Raw genomic sequence first — 19,800 nt, 5'->3', positions numbered from 1 at the left:
TGGGTTATGTTTCTGCCCTGTGGCAATGCAATCTCAATATCCCAATGCAATTATCAGGATGAGACATTTTATTTCTATAGCAAAGGCCAAAGTCTCAAGCATCAAGACTCAATTTGATTGAAAAACCATGCGTGCTTATTACGTCTCCACAGGCTTCAAACTAAGGGCCCTCAAACTTCAAACTAAGGCCCCTCAAACCCCATAACTCTTCCCTGCACTTCTCTGTCAAATGTATTTTATTCCAATTTCTCCATTCTCTGTAGGAATGTATTTTGATTTTAAAAAATCTGCATATGCTGTTTGGGAGAAAAAAAAAGCCTTCCCTATTTGTCTAATTTTCATCTGAAAAACATTGTGTGTGAAAACAAAAAGGCAGTTTCCAGGGAATATAGACGTGATCAGTATCTCTTCTGTCTCAGTCAGTGTCCTTATGGGTAATAGAATGTAAGAACTTAAAAAAACAACAACAGCTCCAGAAAACTACAATGAACTACATCCATCATTGAAAAAGCCACCAGACACGAAACCAGCGTGTCCGTTTGGACTTTGTGATTCATTTTTAAATTCCCTGCATGCTTTCATGTTGTGTCCTAATTCTGTATGCTAAACCAGAAATGCCAGAGAACACAGTTGAATAAATTCCTGCTTGGCTGGTTAAAAATTAATACTGCTGTCAATGTTGGAGAATTATGTTACTTTTTAACCACACACTCTGTTAAATATTCAATCTCAGGAAAGCAAACAGTGCATTCCTTTACCTTCAGCTGTGCCTTGTCACCTGGTGTGTGTATATGTGTGTGTGTGTGTGTTGTTTGCGTGTGTCTTTGTGTGTTTTCATCTGTTTACTCTGATGCCAGAATTTCAACTTAATTGGGATATCTGTAGAGGTTTCCTTCGAGTGCGAAACACAGTGGACCTCCAACACCTCAAATATTGATTCGTTATTTGTACACACAGTTTTCTGATGGCGGGAATTCTTATTAGGCAACCTCATTTAAGGGGTGACTACCAATCCAATTAGGTGTAATTGGAGGCTGATAAAACAGTCTTCAGAGGTAACCTGTGTTGACACAGGCTACATCCTCACACCCCGACGCTCCTCTCTCTCTGTCTCTCTCTGTGTGAAGGCTGTGGACCTGCAGAGAGCGAGAGACAGAGAGAGTGAGAAAGAGAGAGAGAGTCCAGGCAATGCCGAAATCCTTAGCAATTACATAATAATGAGAATGTTATATTATGTGTGGCGACAATGCTGTTCTATTCATCAGTGTTCAGCTGACCAGAGAACCAGTTGGTGTTGACAGTTTAGCTGACATCATGAGGAGAGAGGAGACAAGCAATGGCAGGGGCTAATTCAACCAGTCCTACTCCCAGTCTCCCACAAAGCCCCCAGGATCCCAGCACAATGCCCCAGGACCGGCCTATTGTCTCAGGGCCTGGACCACCCTGGACCACCCTGCTCAACCCTCAGTCACACATACAATGGACCCTGGTGTGGTGGTCCTTGTGGCTCTGTCTGTCTGTGGGCCATATTCACTGACAGAGACTGATAAGAAACCAATCAGACGTCATGTACATGTATATAGACTGGCGTGTTGATCGTATTGAGAAGATATGCTGGCCTGTTATGCCCTTGGTCTGTGGCGATTGTGAGGTTTCTCTGTAGGTGACAAGGGAATGTCAGGCTCATGTCGGTGCTACTGTGTCAAGGCCCATGTTAATGCTACTTCTTTGGTAGTATAGAAAATGACAGATACACAGGTACATCACACACTAACTGATTTGACTGATGAGTTCTCTAATGAATCCTGTGAGATAGATCACTAGATCACTGCTCTACTAGATAGATCACTGCTCTACTGGAGGTCCCCATCCCAGCTCTCTGGACTATATAAACAGCCAATCAGAATATGGGAGTAAATACTAGTTCAACATTAGAGGTGGTGAGTGTAGTGTTGAGTTGGATATTTTGCGACGGAGCTCCAGACTTTGTTGAAGATGGACGAGCTGTCACTGCTGACATCTCCCCCACTTTGATTATCCAACACGGAGGTCTAATCACAAGGCAGAGGCTTGAGTCTGGAGGATCTGGGCGGTTACACCAAACCCTATCCAGCATGAAAGATTAAAGTCATCGCTGCTTCCTATCAGCACAGAGCCAAGTACCCGGGGAAATACTATATAGCGTTTCACTCCCCCTAATGTTTCCTCTTTGGGATCAAGTGGGGATTTCATATCTGATTGGACGGTGTCAGGGTTTGGAACATGATGTAAGGAAACACGGAAACCTTTGAAATGCCTGACGCACCATTAGCTATTCTTAACATCCCAGTTTACGTTTCTCCCCTGTTGCTCCGCTCAATGCCTGCCTTGCTGTGTGGGGATGTGTCGGGTGTGTGTTTGTGGTTTTAAACGTGGTATGTTTCCATTTAAAAAGAAGCATGTGGTAAAGCTGGGGACTTGGAGGTTGTATTATTTGTGTGTGTGTCATTTGCATGACAAATGGGTGCACACTCTGTCGTCTCAATCTACGTAGATCATGTTAACCTGATTACCAAGGTAACCTACGACCTGACAGGCCACAACCAAGCATGCACACAAACACATACGCACACGTGCGTGTGCACACACATATACACACAGATAACCTCACACTTTCATTACAGTTTTTTGGATATGAGCGGAAAAGAAAAATCAGCATCTACAGTAAATTATGGATGCGACGATAGTCCCGTCTATCTTAGGTTTTAGGCAATCCATGTTAAAGTGAGTTTTCCCCTTAGTCATTTCTCAGTCAACACTCCATATTACGGAACGAAATTTGGCACACCGGTTGAGGACTCAACTCCCTAAATGGTCAGCAGATAACACTGCGATCCGATCGCTAATTTTCTTGCTGGAAGGATGTATAGAAATTTTACATTCAACCTGTAGGAATTCTGTAAGAAGGCATTTAAGAAAATCCACTAAATTGTCAGTTACACTCGAATAACCAAGAAATATTACATATCAGAAGTGCCTCCCATTTGAATATCCGAGAAAGATATTTTCTCTGCAGTTTTTTTTCCAGCAAAGAATGAAGGTAAGCTAACTAAATTAACTCAATTACATGGGTGCTATCAAGCAAATTATTTCATTTTTGTTGAGGGAGAAACAGAAAAAGACAGACAGAATTATGATTACATACAGTATAATTCAAAGTGACAAAGGCAGCATGCTCTCATTGTAAATCTACAGTTGAAGTCGGAAGTTTACATACACTAAGGTTGGAGTCATTAAAACTGGTTTTTAAACCACTCCAAAAATGTCTTGTTAACAAACTATAGTTTTGGCAAGTCGGTTAGGACATCTAATTTGTGCATGACACAAGTCATTTTCCCAACAATTGTTTACAGACAGATTATTTCACTTATAATTCACTGCATCACAATTCCAGTGGGTCAGAAGTTTACATACACCAGTTGACTGTGTCTTTAAACAGATTGGAAAATTATGTTATGGATTTAGAAGCTTCTGTTAGGTAATTGTCATCATTTGAGTCAATTGGAGGTGTACCTGTGGATGTATTTCAAAGCCTGCCTTCAAACTCAGTGCCTCTTTGCTTGACATCATGGGAAAATAAAAATATATCAGCCAAGACCTCCGAAAAAATGTGTAGCCCTCCACAAGTCTGGTTCATCCTTGGGAGCAATTTCCAAACGCTTGAAGGTACCACGTTCATCTGTACAAACAATAGTACGCAAGTATAAATAAATTCTTACCTTGATCCTCGGTATTAGCTAAATTTTGGCCATATTGCGAATATGATTTTGAGTGGCATCACAAAATCATACCAGTTTCCAGGCAATGTTGTTCTGCACTAAGATGGCAGTTGACTGATGTTGCAGTACCTTAGCCTGATTTATCCAGACTTTCTGGCAATTGTGTAAACAGGGCCGGTTTCAGGCATAAGTGACATAAGAGGTCGCTTAGGTCCCCCGGCCGCTAGGGGACCCGACCCAAAACATGTAAACATTTAGGAACTCGGTGGGGTCTCAACTAACTATTGAAAGAAAGAATAGTAGATGTTATGACTGTCACTGACAGTCACTCAATTAGCCCTGCCAGCTAACAATTGTTAGATTGGTAGTTAGTCTAGCCAGCTATCTAAACTTGTAGCAATGACCGTATACCAACTGGGCACACAGGTCACATGCCCAGGGGCCCCGACTTCCAGGTGGCCCGGTGAATAGTCTGCCAATGTGCCCTTGAGCAAGTCACTTAACCCTAATTGCTCCTGTATGTCGCTCTGGATAAGAGCATCTGCTAAATGACTCAAATGTACAAATGTAGGTGGTGGCCCTCCCAAAAGGCTAGATCTGCCACGGTGTGTAATTTATAAGCAACTTAGCTATTGAAATGCAAACAACAGGTGATGAGACCAGTACACCCATGCATACCCCACAATACATGCCACCAGAGGTCTCTTCACAGTCGCCAAGTCCAGAACAGACTATGGGAGGCGCACAGTACTACATATTGCCATGACTACATGGAACTCTATTACACATCAAGTAACTCATGCAAGCAGTACAATTTGATTTAAAATATAGATAAAATACACGTTATGTAACAACGGGGACTGTGAAGCAACACAAACACAGGCATAGACACATGCGTACACACACATACACATGGGTTTTGTGCTGTAGATATGTGGTAGTAGAGTAGGGTCCTGAGGGCACACACTTCATGTGTTATGAATCTGTTGTGAACGTTTTGTAATATTTGTAAAAATTGTATAACTGCCTTGATTTTGCTGGAAGAGTAGTTGCTGCCTTGGCTAGATTCAGGTTGGAGAAAACCTACAAGACGGTAACTCTCCAGGAGAGTATCAGATCAAGCACTCCAGGAGAGTATCAGATCAAGCACTCCAGGAGAGTATCAGATCAAGCACTCCAGGAGAGTATCAGATCAAGCACTCCAGGAGAGTATCAGATCAAGCACTCCAGGAGAGTATCAGATCAAGCACTCCAGGAGAGTATCAGATCAAGCACTCGGGGGCCTGATCGGTGTTACATTTTCCCCAGCCCCTGCTAACACACCTGATTAAACTAATTGCACTCGAGGACTAGATTCCCCCAGAGAAACACCCGGAAAACATAGTGTCACATTTACTTTGATTGCAAACTGTAGCAACATTGAAACTTTTAAAAAACAAACAAGCAATGTTCTCATTCAACACATGCAGAGCATGTGGTGCACATACAGAGCAAACAGGTGCACATAACAAACAAGAATTGATGTATTGTCAATGTGTTCACAGAGTTGGATCTTGTTTACATACGGTAGCCAGGGAGAGGTGAGGTGGGGAATGTGATTAGTCTAGATAGAACAGTGTTTCTTAACTTAAGGATCTGACCATTTTTTACATTTTCGCCTGAAATGACATACCCAAATCTAACCTTCCTGTAGCTCAGGACCTGGAGCAAGGGGGTGGAGCCAGAGACAGTGGGGTCAAACTGTAGAACCCAGTTTCTACATTTAAATTTAAAAATACAAAACTACACTATATTTTAACTGTGGGACCCTCAGGATGACAAATCAGAGCAAGATTACTGAATGTAAGTGTAAGGACTGACACTGGAATCGAGAAGCAGGTACGGGGAGTCAAACATTTAATGAGGAACAGATAAGGAACAAGACAGGAACAGTTTCAGCACACGGGTAACAAAACGATATACAAACGTTAATGCGGAAGTGGGGAACAGAGAGTTGGGGGACAGACAGATATAGGGAAGGAAATAACGCAGGTGATTGAGTCCAGGTGAGTCCAAATGATGGCTGATGCGCTGGACGAGGGAAGCAGGTGTGCGTAATGATGGTGGCAGGAGTGCGTAATGCTGGGGAGCCCTGCGCCCTCGACCGCCAGGAGGGAAGAGTGGGAGCAGACGTGACAGTAAGTGCATTGTTTACCTTCAGAGGTGAATGTATCAAACCAGTTGCCGTGATAAAAGTGTTTTGTTGTTGTGCACTATCCTCAAACAATAGCATGGATTTTTTTCTCTGTAATAGCTACTGTAAATTGCAGACTGTAGTTAGACTAACATGAATGTAAGCTTTTGCCTATATAAGACATGTCTATGTCCCAAAAAGTTGGCTGTTGTATATAATGTTTTCTGGTCACATTATTGCATATCGAGCAACAACCGTCCCGGTTTAGGGACACCTAACCTGTAGAGGTTTTAATCCTGTTCCTGGGGACCCAAAAGGGTGCACCCCCCCCCCTAGCACTACACAGCTAGTTCAAATTATGAACTTCTCATCAGGTGTTGATGATTTGAATCAGGTGTGTAATGCTAATGCAACAACCGTATATCTTCCTCCTTTGTCTCTGTTCCACACTCAAAAAAGTGATTCTATGCTCACAAATACATGTGACCGTCCTCCTTGACAGCGTACCAATAGTTTAAGCCACCCAAAAGGTACCACCTGGATGGCCCCATCTGCGACATTTCAAGCTAGCTGTGGAGTGAGTTTACGGCACGTTCTTAACTCTGTTACACGTTTGTATGTGATCATGTATTAGTGAATGTCTGTGATTCTTCTCGTGACCCACCAGCCTCCAGCACTTCTCATTCATGTCTCCTCTCTCTCTCTTAGACCATGGTACTGTACTTGTACTCCTCAGTCTTGCCTTCGTCGTTCTTCAGTGAGATGACGTGGTGGTCTTGGGGGGTTTCCCTCAGTCTCATTCATTTGAGGCACGCCCCTACAGAGGAACACTGAGGGGGGAAAGAGGGATAGATGGGAAGGAGAAAACATTTACATTGTCTTATCAGTAAGGCATACCATTATGAATACAGTTATTCTGAAGTTATCTTGCAAATTCAGCAGGCTATGGTGTGAAATGGACTTCAAGAATTGCCATCTTTATCTTATTATTTATTGTTAATGGCGTCTTTGGTGTGCTTATCAATGCACTAGCACCTTTTTCCCCACTCCTGTCACTCCTTCTATCTGTTGAACAGCTTGTTGCATTGTTCCACAGATAGAAGGAGCGACAGGAGTGGGAAAAAGGTGCTAGTGCATTGATAAGCACACCAAAGACGCCATTAACAATAAATAATAAGAAAATGATGATACTTCTGTATAGCACTTTGTGACAATGGCAGATGTAAAAAGGACTTTATACATACATTTGATTGATTTATATAAAACATAGAAGGGTTTTGGAACCTCTAACCCTGGCAATTTGACTGTTAAACTTATGGGTACAGTAGCAATGGCTGCCTGTCTTGACTTGAATGGGAACTGCCATTTATGGATTGATTATAAATTGCAGTCGGAAAGTATTCACACCCCTTGACTTTTTCCACATTTTGTTACGTTACAGCCTTATTCTTGAAAGGAATAAATACATAAAAATACTCCTCAATCTACACACAATATCCCATAACGATAAAGCAAAAACAGATTTTTTTGACATTTTGGACAGTTTTTCAAAAAACACTATGAGACTTGATTGGAGTCCACCTATGGTAAATCCAATTGATTGGACAGGATTTGGAAAGGCACACACCTGTCTATATAAGGTCCCACAATACAAGCCTTGACTTCCTTGATCAAGGTCCTTCGGCCCTGAGTGCTCAGTTTGGCCAGGTGGCCAGCTCTAGGAAGAGTCTTGGTGTTTCCAGACTTCTTCAATTTAAGAATGATGGAGGCCACTGTGTTCTTGGTGACCTTCAATGCTGCAGAAATTGTTTGGTACCTTTCCCCAGATCTGTGCGTCGAAACAGTCTCGGAGTTCTACGTACATTTCCGTCAGCCTGCTTTGGCTAAGTGGGTGGGGTTATATCATTCCTGTTTGGCCCTGTCCGGGGGTATCATCGGATGATACCATCGGATGATAGCAATATGATCAACTTTTTTGGTTCTAGTCAGGATTCTAGCAGCCATATTTAGCACTAACTGAAGTTTATTTAGTGCTTTATCCGGGTAGCCGGAAAGTAGAGCATTGCAGTAGTCTAACCTAGAAGTGACAAAAGCATGGATTAATTTTTCTGCATCATTTTTGGACAGAAAGTTTCAGATTTTTGCAATGTTACGTAGATGGAAAAAATCTGTCCTTGAAATGGTCTTGATGTGTTCTTTAAAAGAGAGATCAGGGTCCAGAGTAACGCCGAGGTCCTTCACAGTTTTATTTGAGACGACTGTACAACCATTAAGATGAATTGTCAGATTCAACAGAAGATCTCTTTGTTTCTTGGGACCTAGAACAAGCATCTCTGTTTTGTCCGAGTTTAAAAGTAGAAAGTTTGCAGCCATCCACTTCCTTATGTCTGAAACACATGCTTCTAGCGAGGGCAATTTTGGGGCTTCGCCATGTTTCATTGAAATGTACAGCTGTGTGTCATCCACATAGCAGTGAAAGTTAACATTATGTTTTCAAATGACATCCCCAAGAGGTAAAATATATAGTGAAAACAATAGTGGTCCTAAAACGGAACCTTGAGGAACACCGAAATGTACAGTTGATTTGTCAGAGGACAAACCATTCACAGAGACAAACTGATATCTTTCTGACAGATAAGATCTAAACAAGGCCAGAACTTGTCCTTGTAGACCAATTTGGGTTTCCAATCTCTCCAAAAGAATGTGGTACAGCACTTTGAGATATCAGCTGATGTAAGAAGGGCTATATAAATACATTTCATTTTATTTTATTTGATGAAAATCTGCTCCAGAGCGCTCAGGACCTCAGACTGGGGCAAAGGTTCACCTTCCAACAGGACAACGACCCTAAGCACAAGGCCAAGACAATGTAGGAGTGGCTTTGGGACAAGTCTCTGACTGTCCTTGAGTGGCCCAGCCGGAGCCCGGACTTGTATCCAATCAAGCATCTCTGGAGAAACCTGAAAATGGCTGTGTAGCAACGCTCCCCATCGAACCTAACAGAGCGTGAGAGGATCTGCAGAGAAGAATGGGAGAAACTTCCCATATACAGGTGAGCCAAACTTTTAGTGTCATACCCAAGAAGACTTGTGGCTGCAATCGCTGCCAAAGGTGCTTCCACAAAGTACTGAGTAAAGAGTCTGAATACTTATGTAAATGTGATATTTCTGTTTTTGTGCAAAAATGTGAATGACAAATCTGTCATTATGCCCCTGAACAGTCAGCTAACCCACTGTTCCTAGGCTGTCATTGAAAATAAGAATTTGTTCTTAAGTGTCTTGCCTAGTTAAATAAAGGTTAAAAAAAAGGATGGGAGAAACTACCCAAATACAGGTGTGCCAATCTGTGGTGTCATACCCAATAAAACTTGATGCTGTAATTGCTGCCAAAGGTGTTTCAACAAAGTACTGGGTAAAGGGTCTGATGACTTATGTAAATGTGATATTTCAGGTTTTTGCTTTGTCATTATGGGGTATGTGTGTAGATCGATGATAATTCTTTTTATTTAAATACATTTTAGAATAAGGCTGTGCTATTTGTATTTGAGCAATATGATTGGCCGTTCATTCAAGCACCACTGCACTCCTGCGAGTGACAACTTCTCGAGCACTTGAGCAGTACATGAATTGATACTTTCACACAGCACAAGCAAGCTGTCCTGAGCAAAAATAAGGGCCCATCAATCTACTCGCTGAGCTTATTTATTTTAGGGAAAGTGATTTACAAAAGTTAACTTTTAATAGTGAACATATTAGCAATATGCTTGCTACTGTTGATAGTCTACAAAAAGAAAGCAAAAAAAGACACTTTAGCATTAATCTCTCCTAGCCTATGGTAGCCAGGTTGATATCTCTTTTGAACACAGTTCTCTTAAAGGTGCAGCATACTATTTTGAAAAGAAAATGTATGCAATTAATACAATGCAATTCTTAAGAATAGAGTAATGACTCATAATGGCAGACACTGGCTGTGACCCCAATCTCCGAGGGTGTCTCAGGGAGAGTTGGGATATGCAAAAGAACACATGTTAAATTCACACATGCGTATGAATACACACGTATACATGTGTGAAATAGGACAAATATAACACCCACCAATTTTATTTAATTTATTATAAATATAGCCTATTAATATCTGCATTTAGAGATAAAGCATGCCAACCTATTGGCCCTGCATGACTCCAATGCATTAAACACTACACCATGTCCAGGCCAGTCCAAATTCTATTCGGGCCAGTATGTTTTTTGCCAACTGGCCCAGTTGTGACAGTGTGAAAAAAAGTTAGCGTTAGACCCTGTCATAGCCTACGAATAGGACCCAGAGTTTTACCTGACCAGGTCATGAGATCAGGAATAGTTCCAGGCCCCAGAAAAGACGCACATTTTCCTCCACAACATTTGAACCAGTGGTGCCTCCTCTGCATTAAATACTATAACTTATATATGTCCCAATAGTATAGCGTAACTCTCATAACCCAAAATACAAGATTGCATTACTCCATTGTTTATGACAGGAACATAAACCATGTATAAAAGCTGTCAGCTACCCTGTCCATTTCACATCTGAGTAGGCTTACGTCATTAGGCTATGTCAGTTTCGCAGTTTCAAGGACACCTAGTCTTGGACTAGAAAAAAATGTAGGCTGGAGATTTTCCGTTCATCTTGCTTTTTTAGTCCAGGACTAAGCTTAATCTGTGTCTGGGAAAACCTCCCCATACTGTTTAAATGAGTGAAATGAGAAGATGTCACATGAAAAAACACGTTTACATTACCAAGTACATTAATGGGGTAAACCTACTCTAAGAGTATGTATTATACAGTTTGAGAGAACGTTTGAATCCTAATCAACCCATCCAATGTTAGTACATCTGTTGCTGAAGTACTTTTGAATTTAATATGTTGTCTTTTTTGGCTTGAGACGAAAGCTAATATTTAACTTAAAACATTGTTTTTTGTTGTATTAATGACACTTATAGACAGGTAACAGTCAAGAACATCCTGTCAAGCAGATACTCCGCACAATAAATGGCATTCACTTCCTGTACAGTAATAGACAAAGCTTACAGTAAGCTACCACCGACTTGTGACTTTCAACATGAAACGTACTGTAAATGCAGATTATTGGAGCCGATGATGAACAGATTACTGCCAGAAAAAATACTTGTCTAGTTTTATGACAGAAAGTATAGGTCTGGGCAGATGTATTTCACTCATGACAAGCACCCCCAGTGTAATACAATGACATTGAGGGAGGGTAAGAATGTGAGAAAGGAGACAGTTTGGAGGATGTACTGTAGCCGTGAATTATGTTGCACAGCATGACTCCTCAGACCATTTCCTTCTTCTTTCATAAGAAAAAAAACGATGCATGTTAAAGCATTTTTGTCTCCTTTTATTCCTTATTTTTGCGTTGGAATTCATTCAATTGTTCTGAGTGAGTTCTGAACACTGGAACTCATTTGAAATGGTATGAAGGTTTTATCATTGACATTTATTTACCTTCTCGGTTTCTTGGGATGTAATTACTGATACACAAACACCATAAAAATAAAAAAAACATTCAAATTCATACAGTCTGATACATGCGGTGCATTTTAGCAGCTTGTAGAGGTGTGGACAGATAGACAAGCTGTCTGAACGAGTATCTACTGGAACTCATCTCGTTAATTCGGTAGATGGGAGACCGGGTATTTGCCCTGTGGAAAAAATAAACACATTCACAGGGGTTTCTCCTAACTCTCCCCAGCGCAGACAGGCAGACAGACATATGGGCAAGCAGGGAGGGAAAGAGGAAGACAGACAGACAGGCAAGCAGGGTGGCAGGCAAACCACAGACAGACAGGCACTAGCCTAGATGGATACTAGCCTAGACGGCAGCCAACAGACAGACAGGCAGAAGCCAGCCCACACATAGCCTGCAGTCATTTCAGCCCTGGCTCGGCAGCCTGCAGTCATTGCAGCCCCTGGTCCCGGCAACCTAGCCTGGCTGGAGTCAATATGACTGGAGGCTATATGGTGGAACTGGTCCCCCTCAATCAGTGGCATCACTATGGAGAAACACTCATTCACCACTCCTCTCTCTCTCTCTCTCTCTCTCACTCCATCCTCTACCACTCCATGATTAACTCTCTCCCTCTCTCCTTTCCCCTCTGTGTCTCTCACTCTCCCTCTTTTTTTCTTTCAGCTGAATATTTTGGACTGCATAGCAAGATGGCAGAATTGGTCGCCTCGCTTCGAGTCCTTAGGAAACTATGAAGTATTTTGTTTTTTTAATGTATTATTGCTTACATTGTTACCCCAGGAAATCTTAAGTCTTATTACATACAGCTAGGAAGAACTATTGGATATAAGAGCGATGTCAACTTACCAACATTACGACCAGGAATACGACTTTCCCGAAGCGAATCCTCTGTTTGGACCACCACCCAGGACAATGGATCTAATTCTAGAAGCCGACCAAAAACAACGGCAACGCAGAAGGGGCAGACGGAGTGGCAACCTGGTCAGACTCCGTAGACGTGCACATCGCCCACCGCTCCCGAGTATACTACTCGCCAATGTCCAGTGTCTTGACAACAAGGTAGACGAAATTCGAGCAAGGGTTGCCTTCTAGAGAGACATCAGAGATTGTAACATCCTCTGTTTCACGGAAACATGGGTCTCTCGGGATATGTTGTCAGAATCGGTTCAGCCACCGGGCTTCTCCATGCATCGCGCTGACAGAGATTTTATCAGCATATTGATTGTAGTACTCGCCAGGGTAATACACTCGATCACTGCTACTCTAAATACTACGATGCATACAAAGCCGTTCCCCGCCCTCCCTGCGGCAAATCCGACCACGACGCAATCTGGCTCCTACCGTCTTATAGGCAGAAACTCAAACAGGATGTATCAGTGACTAGAACCATTCAATGCCTGTCTGACCAATTGGAATCCACGCTTCAAGATTGATTTGAACACACGGACTAGGATATGTTCCGGTCAGCCTCAGAGAACAACATCGATCTATACACTGACCCATGAGTGAGTTTTTTAGGAAGAGAGGTTGGAGAGGTACCCACTGTGACTTTTAAAACCTACCCTAACCAGAAACCGCGGATGGATGGCAGCATTCGCGCAAAACTGAAAGGGCGAACCACCACATTTAGCCATGGAAAGAGGTATGGCTGAATATAAAGAGTGTAGTTATTCCCTCCGCAAGGCAATCAAACAAGCGAAATGCCGGTAGAGTGACAAAGTGGAGTTGCAATTCAACGGCTCAGACACAAGACGTATGTGGTAGGGTCTACAGAAAATCACAGACTAGAAATAGAAAACCAGCCACGTCACGGACACCGACTTCAGGCTTCCAGACAAACTTTACACCTTCTTTGCCCGCTTTGAGCATAATATAGTGCCACTGTCGTGGCCCGCAAACAAGGACTGCACCCCCCTTATCCTTCTCCATGGCCGACATGTGTAAAACATTTAAACGTGTTAACCCTCGCAAGGCTGCTGGCCCAGACGGCATCCCTAGCCGTGTCATCAGAGCACGCGCAGACCAGCTGGCTGGTGTGTTTACGGACATATTCAATCGCTCCCTATCCCAGTCTGCTGTCCTTACATGCTTCAAGATGGCCACCATTGTTCCTGTACCAAAGAAGGCAAAGAAAACTGAACTACGTAAATAACTATCGCCCGTAGCACTCACTTCTGTCATCATGAAGTGCTTTGAGAGACTAGTCATGGATCACATCACCTCCACCTTACCAGCCACCCTAGACCCACTTCAGTTTGCATACCGTCCCAACAGGTCCACAGACGATGCAATCGCCATCACACTGCACACTGCCCTATCCCATCTGGACAAGAGGATTACCTATGTAAGAATGCTGTTCATTGACTACAGCACAGCATTCAGCACCAAGTTCATCATCAAGCTGTATGCCCTGGGTCTCAACCCGGCCCTGTGCAATTGGGTCCTGGACTTTCTGACGGGCCGCCCCCAGGTGGTGATGGTAGGAAACAACACCTCCACTTCACTGATCCTCAAAACTGGGAACCCACAAGGGTGAGTGCTCAGCCCCATCTCATACTGCCTGTTCACCCACGACTGCGTGGCCATGCACGCCTCCAACTCAATCATCAAGTTTGCAGACGACACATCAGTAGTGGGCTTGATTATCAGCAACGACGAAGCAGCCTAGAGGGAGGAGGTGAGGGCACTCAGAGTGTGGTGTCAGGACAACAACCTCTCACTCAAAGTCAATGTAACAAAACAAAGAAGATGATTGCGGACTTCAGTAAAAAGCAGAGGGAGCACCCCCCAATCCACATTGAAGGGACAGCAGTGGAAAAGATGGAAAGTTCCTCGGTGTACACATCACGGACTAACTGAAGTGGTCCACCCACACAGACAGTGTGGTGAAGAAGGCGCAACAGCGCCTCCTCAACCTCAGGAGGCTGAATAAATTTGGTCACCTAAAACCCTCACAATTTTTACAGATGCACAATCGAGAGCATCCTGTCTGGCTAAATAATGCCACTTTAATAATGTTTACATATCTTACATTACTCATATCATATGTATATACTGTATTTCATACCATCTATTGCACCTTGTCTATGCCGCTCGGCCATCACTCATCCATATATTTACATGTACATATTCTCATTCATTCACTCATTTAGATTGGTCTGTATTAGGTAGCTGTTGGGGAATTATTAGATTACTTGTTAGATTTTACTGCACTGTCGGACTAGAACCACAAGCATTTCACTACACTTGCATTAACTTCTGCTAACCATGTGTATGTGACCAATTCAATTTGATTTGATTTAACTTCCCTGGTCATATATGCAGACACACTCTCTTCTCCCTGCTGAGCATTATGTCAAATCATTTGAAGAGGAGGGAGGAGGGTGGAGAAAATGGGAGGGAGGCCACTGGGAAATCAAGCACATCACTGCTTTTCTTTGCACTGTTCTGCTCTGCTCCCCCTCCAAAAAAACAAGTTACTTGTGGAGCAGCATTTCACTTGGAGACAAAAACTCAGAGAAGTTCAATCACAGCAATTTGGGCGGAATAATAATTAGAATTAAATAGCAATGGCAGCCTCTGAGCTTTCTCTCTCTCTCTCTCTCACTCTCTCTCTCGCTCTCACTCTCTCTCTCTCTCTCTCTCTCTCTCTCTCCCTCTCTCCCTCTCTCCCTCTCCCATAGACAGACAGAGTATTGAAATCCTCTCCTGAGTGATCAGAATGCTCCTTTGCCAAACAGGAAAAACAAAAATCTAATTTCTCTCACACGCTAATTTGAGTCTGCAGCCAGGTAACTCCCACGTGACATAACCAAAAGGTAAATAGAAGAAAACATCAGTAGTGATAGAGAACCTCGTAGATTCACTGCTTATAAAGCCTACTGTTTGGCAGACTAAGTATAACGTAGACTACTTTATAAGTTAGATTTACTTTGGAAGTTAGAACATTAATTAATAATATACATCTTTTGTAACTTTCTGTGTTTAAATAAGAATCTTGGCAAAAATGAATTAACATAATGGTTTCTGTGTTGAAGCATAAGCAGAAAAGTGATGAGGGTTTTAAAACAGAAGTAAGGATTCCTCTAAGTCATTATTATGACACTCATAAGGGACAACTTTCAACGGCAATCCAGAGCATTCATATTGCAGTTGAAGAACAGCTAGAGAAACCACTAGTGAAATATACTTTTGTTTATGTCTGCTTGGTTTCTCTCGATTAGAGGTAGTTTGGACAGCTCTTTCAGTGAGAGAAGACAATAATAGTGAAATCTCCACAAGCCTTTAGTCTTTGAATATGTACGACTGAATGTGTGAGGAGAGGATAACAGGTACATTTTTTTGTACATTTTAGTCATTTCAGCAGACGTTCTTGTCCAGAGCGACTTACAGTAGTGTGTGCATTCATTTTCATACTTTTCATACGGACCCTTGTGGGAATCGAACCCACAACCCTGGCGCTGTAAGCCACTAGTCTAGAAGACAGATACAGTACAGTGCATTATGATCATTGTTTCATGGCAAACACGATAAGTATATAGAATATAGATGTTATTGTCATCTATAAGTATGCAAACGATCCCCCTTTGTTTCCATTATATGGAAGGCAAGATGGCTGCCTTCCAGGCCCACTCACTTCAATTCCCTAATCTACTACACTGCTCCTTTGTAAATGCAACGCATTGACTGGCAAAAACAAAAGTCAATAATTTCACCGCAGCAGAAATAGATGGCGACAATCCACCAGTAACGTCTTTTTTGTTTTCAGCATCAAATGCAGAAAGTTAGCAGTGATAATTAGTTGTGTGGTAAAGAACCTGTTTAAAGAGACTTCAAGAAGCCCCCCTCCATGTGCTGTTATGGAGGGACGGCATCTTTCACAAGTACCCCTCCACTTCTCCGCTGTCAGTCAGCATTAAGTCTGTTTTGCTAGTCATATTTGCCTTTGTAATCTAAAGCACTGTTCCTTTTAAATCCGAGTTCGCTAATTACTTTATTTAATCACAGAATAGCCAAGGAATTATTTTTGTAGCCGTAGGTGATTTTGAACCTGTAATAATAGCTCTAGGAATATCATTTTAAAAAATGATTCTCGACTAATCTGTAGGCATATTAAATCAACAAAGTCATAGATCTATTTAATGTGTTTTTCAGGTTCCTGGGACTTAGATACTCCTGTACTCCTTGTTCACCCATGACTGCATGGCCACGCACGTCTCCAACTCAATCATCACGTTTTCTGATGGCAGTGGTAGGCTTGATTACCAACAATGATGAGACTGCCTACGGGTAGCCGGTGAGAGCCCTGGCAGAGTGGTGCAGGAAAATAACCTCTCCCTCAACATCAACAAAACAAAGGAGCTGATCGTGGACTACAAGAGACAGCAGCAAGAGCAGGTCCCCATCCACATCAACGGGGAGGGTCAAAAGCTTCAAGTTCCTGGGTGTGCACATCACCGATGACCTGAAATGGTCCCTTCACACATACAGTATGGGGAAGAAGGAGCAAAAGTGCCTCCTCAACCTCAGGAGACTGAAGAAATTTGTCTTGACCCCTAAGACCCTCACAAACATCTACAGATGCACGATTGAGAGCAACCTGTTGGGCTGGTACGGCAATTGCACCATCCACAACTGCAGAGCTCTCCAGAGGGTGGTGCGGTCTGCCCAACGCATCACCGGGGGCACTCTGCCTACCTTCCAGGACACCTACAGCCCCCGATGTCACAGGAAGGCCAAAAAGATCATGAAGGACATCAACCAACCGAGCCATGGCCTGTTCATCCCGCAAGCATCCAGAAAATGAGGTCAGTACAGGTGCATCAAAGCTGGGACTGAGTAACTGAAAACTGCTTCTATCTCAAGGCCATCAGTAGCCAGCTACCATCCAGTGACACAACCCTGCACCTTAGAGGCTGCTGCCCCATATACATAGACATACAGTACATAGACATGGAATAACTGGTCACTTTAATAATGGAACACTAGTCACTTTAATAATGTTTACATACTGCTTTACTCATTTCATATGTACAGTTGAAGTCGGAAGTTTACATACATTTAGGTTGGTCATTTTTCCAACAATTGTTTACATACAGATTATTTCACTTATAATTCACTGCATCACAATTCCAGTGTGTCAGATGTTTACATACACTAAGTTGACTGTGCCTTGAAACAGCTTGGAAAATTCCAGAAAATGATGTCATGGCTTTAGAAGCTTCTGATAGGCTAATTGACATAATTTGAGTCAATTGGAGGTGCACCTGTGGATGTATTTCAAGGCCTACCTGATGTCCTTCATAGACCTCCACAAGGTCTATGAAATTGTAGACCTCCACAAGTTTGGTTCATCCTTTGGAGCAATTTCCAAACGCCTGAAGGTACCACGTTCATCTGTACCGACAATAATACGCAAATACAAACACCATGGAACCACGCAGCCGTCATACCGCTCAGGAAGGAGACTCGTTCTGTCTCCTAGAGATGAACGTAGTTTGGTGCAAAAAGTGTAAATCAATCCCAGAACAACAGCAAATGACCTTGTGAAGATGCTGGAGGAAACAGATGCAAAAGTATCTATATCCACAGTAAAACGAGTCCTATATAGACATAACCTGAAAGGCCGCTCAGCAAGGAAGAAGCCACTGCTCCAAACCGCCATAAAAAAGCCAGACTATGGTTTGCAACTGCACATGGGGACAAAGATCATACTTTTTGGAGAAATGTCCTCTGGTCTAAAAGCTGAAATAAATCTTTCTCTCTACACTTATTCTGACATTTCACATTCTTAAAATGAAGTGGTGAACCTAACTGATGTAAAACAGGGAATTTTTACTGGGATTAAATGTCAGGAATTTTGAAAATGTATTTTAAATTTACTTGGCTAAGGTATATGTAAACTTCCAACTTCAACTGTATATACTGTATTCTATTCTACTGTATTTTAGTCAATGCCACTCCGACATTGCTATATCTAATATTTATATCTTTCTTAAATTCCTTTCTTTTACTTTTAGATTTGTGTGTATTGTTGTACATTTTTAGATACTTCTGCACTGTTGGAGCTAGGAATACAAGCATTTCACTACACCCGCAATAACATCTGCTAAATATGTGTATGTGACCAATACATTTTGATTTGATTAGATTTTTTACATCCCTGTTTGCCAAGATAATCCATCCATCTGACAGGTGTGGCATATCAAGAAGCTGATTAAACAGCATGATCATTACACAGGTGCACCTTGTGCTGGGGACAATAAAAGGCCACTCTATAATGTGCCGTTTTGTCACAAAACACAATGCCACAGACGTCTCAAGTTTTTATTTTATTTTTTAAAATTAAAATTCTTTACCCCTTTTTCTCCCCAATTTTCATGGTATCCAATTGTTTAGTAGCTACTATCTTGCCTCATCGCCACAACTCCCGTACGGGCTCGGGAGAGACGAAGGTTGAAAGTCATGCGTCCTCCGATACACAACCCAACGAAGCCGCACTGCTTCTTAACACAGCGCGCATCCAACCCGGAAGCCAGCCGCACCAATGTGTCAGAGGAAACACTGTGCACCTGGCAACCTTGGTTAGCGCGCACTGAGGATGCGCATGCTCTGAGGACGTGGCTAGGGATGCCATCTACCCCATGTCGCAAGGATCTCTACACAATTCCTGGAAGCGGAAAATGTCCCAGTTCTTACATGGCCTGCATACTCACCAGGCATGTCAACCACTGAGCATGTTTGGGATGTTCTGTATCGACGTGTATAACAGCATGTTCCAGTTCCCGCCAATATCCAGCAGCTTTGTATAGCCATTGAAGAGGAGTGGGACAACATTCCACAGGCCACAGCCTGACCAACTCCATGCAATATAGAAATATGAAATACAGAAATATCAAATTTACATAAGTATTCACACCCCATGAGTAACACCCCTTTGGCAGTCATTACAGGTGAGTCTTTCTGGGTAATTTTCTAAAAGGTTTGCACACCTGGATTGTACAATATTTGTACTTAAATACAGTTTTTATATTCTTCCAACTCTGTCAAGTTGGTTGTTGATCATTGATAGACTGCCATTTTCAAGTCTACCATAGATTGTCAAGCCTATTTTAGTCAAAACTGTAACTAGGCCACTCAGGAATATTCAATGTTGTCTCTACAACTCCAGTGTATACAGTATTTGGCCTGTTTTAGGTTATTGTCCTGCTGAAAGGTGACTTTGTCTCCCAGTGTCTGTTGGAAAGCAGACTTAACCAGGCTTTCCTCTAAGATCTTGCCTCTGCTTAGCTAAAAAAACTCCTTTGTCCTCGCTGATGACAAGCATACCAATAACATGATGCAGCCAC

The sequence above is a fragment of the Oncorhynchus tshawytscha genome, linkage group LG16 (genome assembly GCF_018296145.1).
Source record: "Oncorhynchus tshawytscha isolate Ot180627B linkage group LG16, Otsh_v2.0, whole genome shotgun sequence".
In the NCBI taxonomy this organism is placed as follows: domain Eukaryota; kingdom Metazoa; phylum Chordata; class Actinopteri; order Salmoniformes; family Salmonidae; genus Oncorhynchus; species Oncorhynchus tshawytscha.
This window is presented reverse-complemented; position numbering follows the sequence as displayed.